Here is a 3,576-nt window from a genome sequence, read left to right as displayed (position 1 = left end):
GATTCTTTCTGTTTGGTTTTAAACGCCAAGCCTGCAAATTTCATTCTAATTCTTTGTCATCTTGAGCTGCCCTTTGAAATTGCCTGTTCAACTCTTCCACTTCATTATTTTGATCCACTTATTTTAGTAGCAAGTTTCATAGTCTTTTCTCTTTTTTCCCCCCAAACCATTTTATTGGGAGCAAATCCAGACATAATGCCATTCCAAAGTTCAAGGACATCAAGCAGTGCTGTACAGCTGCCACCAAGATCAGTTTCAAAACATTCTCTTCCTTCTTGAACTCCCTGATGTCAGCTCCCCCTCACCGGCCCCCAGGCCCACCATCTTCTCCACTATCCCCATCCCCCAGGAACTTTTATTCTAGTTGCCTCTATAGATTCATCAATCCTGGGGTTCAGATACCAAAGAAATGTAGAAAAACACCTAACAAAGATTCAAGAAGGCTACCCACAATGACAAAATACAACAGAGATAAACACCAACAATAATTTTTTAAACCCAGAAAATATTAGAAACCATATCAAGCCCAGAGTGTATCAGAGGGGAGATCCAGTGACAAGGTTTTAACCATTAAAGTCCAATTGATTGTTTTAATCTAATAAAGTCATCTCTCTAATACTCTGTCTGGTCACCATTTTGTCCCCATCCCTCAATTACAGGTAGAGAGAAATGATCAGAGGCTTATTCCCTGTGTAGATCCCGCATGCATTTTGGGCTTCCACGGCCATCCGTAGCCCTTTACACACCAGAATTTCACAATTTTAGCTCTGATACTATTCTCGCATTCAGCTTGGGTTAATATAGTTTGCAAGCCTTGGACCACAGATGTTGGTGTGATTCTTCCATGTGGACTTAGATGACATGTCACTTAGATGGCTTCTTGTTTGGAAACAAGCTTTTAAGACTCACCCCCACCAACCCGCCAGATGCTACTCTATCTGATAGGTGGGCACCATCTAATTTCTTCACCATACTTTGCTATAGCACGCATATCTCCTTTTTTTAAAAATCATTTTTGGCCTCATACAACTCTTATCTCAATCCATAATACATCAATAGTGTAAAGCACACCTATACATTTGTTACCCTCATCATTCTCAAAATTTGTTTTCCACTTGGGTTCCTGAAATCAGCTCCTCATTTTCCTTCCTGCCCCTCCCCCTTCACCCATATTTTCTGTTTCCTTCATGAGAGAGAGTATCAAGCAGGGTCATATTGTAAGAATGAATTGTTCTTAGATTGGAGTGAGGATTGAGTGTGAGCCCCAAATCCACTCCTAGAGCTCTGTATCTGCCTCTGGCTCATCCTTGCTAATTTATGGTAGAGAATCTTATGGATCATCTCCCTGGAGCATAAGGACCTTCCGTTAATAGTTTCATTGTACTGAGTTTTAAAACACGATTGAAAGGGAGATTGAGCAAGTGTAGGCTAACTACAGATCTCAATGGCTGAAGTACTTGCTTGTACAGTGGGACCCCAGCACTCCACATCACTGGATTTTGATGCGAAATCCTGAGAAAAGTCTGCATGGTGGCTCGAACAAAATACGGTAATCCTACCTGATGCATGTGAGTTTTGTAAACAAAAGCAGTTCGTGTTTGGGTCACTCAGCATTAGTTGGCATTGTTAGTACAGGTTTAACCTTTTGTGACTGTGTTCCAAGTGTTTTGCTATAAGTTTTGTAGGTTTTGTGGCATTTTGTACTGTTTTTAGATAGAAAACATAGATCCTAAGTGAGGTAATTAGTTTATTGTGCCAACCTGGTCAATAAACACAGGTGGGGTTAATTGAAGGGCGGAGGGATAAATGGCTCATTGAGCCTCGCCTTTTTAGTTCTCGGGTTTCTTGCTTTCTGATGGTCAGACCAGGGTGCAGCTGCCTTAGCCAGTTCCGTGCTTTAGCAGGCAAGACTGACTTCCGGCAAGACATCCCCAAGGAGAAGCCACATGGGCCTACCCTGATGCAGCCCTGGGTGCTGGAGCAGCTGTGTGGAGACCCCTGCCAGCACTGAGATGCTTACACAGTCACTGACTCAGCTTTCCCTCGGCAGTCAGCATCATTGCGTCTGTTTTGTGAGATGGCGGAGGACTTTGTGGATATATGGGTTAATGTTGGACTTGTGGGCTTGGGCAGCACTGGGTTGGGATGTTTTCTTGATGTGCACTTAACCTTTATATAAAACTCTCTCTTATACATGTTTCTGTGGATTTGTTTCTCTAAAGTACCCAGACTAACACACTAAGAGTTTTCTGGGGGGAAAAAATCATAAGGAACTGGTTAACTGTGTTATCGATATTGTTGATAATTTAGGTAAACCCTTTTAGAAAACAGTTAAGGAAACGCTAAAAGCAGACCACAGTAGACAGATTGTTTTGCTTTGTTTTTTAGGGAAAGCCAGCCAGGTCCAAGTGAAAACAGGCAAGGAAGGGAAAAGAAAAAAAACACTGACAAGCTGCTACCAGTTGATTTGATGGAAGGGGATTCCCCTTCCAAACAATGACGCTTTCTCCATCCCTCCTCCCCACATCCATGTCCACAGATCCAGATCCTCATCCGTCTCAAGGTATGGGTCATACTGTAATTGTTAAAAAAAACTTTTTAAACTTGTGTTTCTTATTTGAATTATATTTAACTCTGAATTTATTTACACTGAAATAAATTCATTACATTTCTGTGTAATGTCTTGTATAAAAAAGCAAGGTTAGGATAAATATTTAGTGGTCGAGAGCTGATTAATCATTTTCAGTTATTTTTTATGGGAAAATTGATTCAGAACTCAACAGCATAGCATCTCGATGCTCCTTCTAGAACAGATTGGCATTGAGGTCCCAGGTTCTACTGCACAGAATCAATAGGAGTTGGCTGTCAGGCAACATTACAGTGATAGTCGCTGGCCATGTCAGTCACCAGTCTGCCGGACAAGTAGGGCATGGAAATCGTAAGTCGGTGTTGGCTCGCTCGATAGTCTTGGAATAACTGTGTTCTGCTTTCTCCCACACCATGTGATTCCATCTTAAGTCCTCAGGTTAAAGTGTGTTTGAGGAACAGCCTAGTTCACACTGGAGGTTCCCACATTGCATTCCTTTGGTATGGCCTTTGGAACATGTACTGAGCCTTGGAGATCAGGATCCAGTGCCCCAGTGTTCTATGGCACTTGGCCTGGGTCCTCAGGTGGTGTATAGAAATTGGGCCAATGTGGCTTCGTAGGTGCCCATTACCAGGCATACTGCCCCCTTAGGGTATTGTTAGTATTGTTAGCATTTCCCCATACTAGGCTCCCCCCCCCTTTTCTACCAAGAGACACGCACTATTTTCTCCCAAACATGTCTCCTCCCATCCCCTCTCCTGACTTAGTGTTCCCGTCAATACCCCTCATCACTCAGAGCCTTTTCTGACGCCTACTTTGATCTCCGCGCTCTCTCTTTTCAATGACTTTGCTTCCTTCGTGGATGATCCCCAGGATTTCATCTCACATTCACTTGGTCTTTGGCCGTTAGAGCGCGGGGTGCTAAATGTGTTCTTGAGTGGGTGTCTACTTTCAGGTGCATTGGACTGAATAGCAAACATTTGCTCTCG

The sequence above is a fragment of the Tenrec ecaudatus genome, chromosome 16 (genome assembly GCF_050624435.1).
Source record: "Tenrec ecaudatus isolate mTenEca1 chromosome 16, mTenEca1.hap1, whole genome shotgun sequence".
NCBI lineage: Eukaryota > Metazoa > Chordata > Mammalia > Afrosoricida > Tenrecidae > Tenrec > Tenrec ecaudatus.
Note: the sequence above shows the minus strand (reverse complement) of the source record.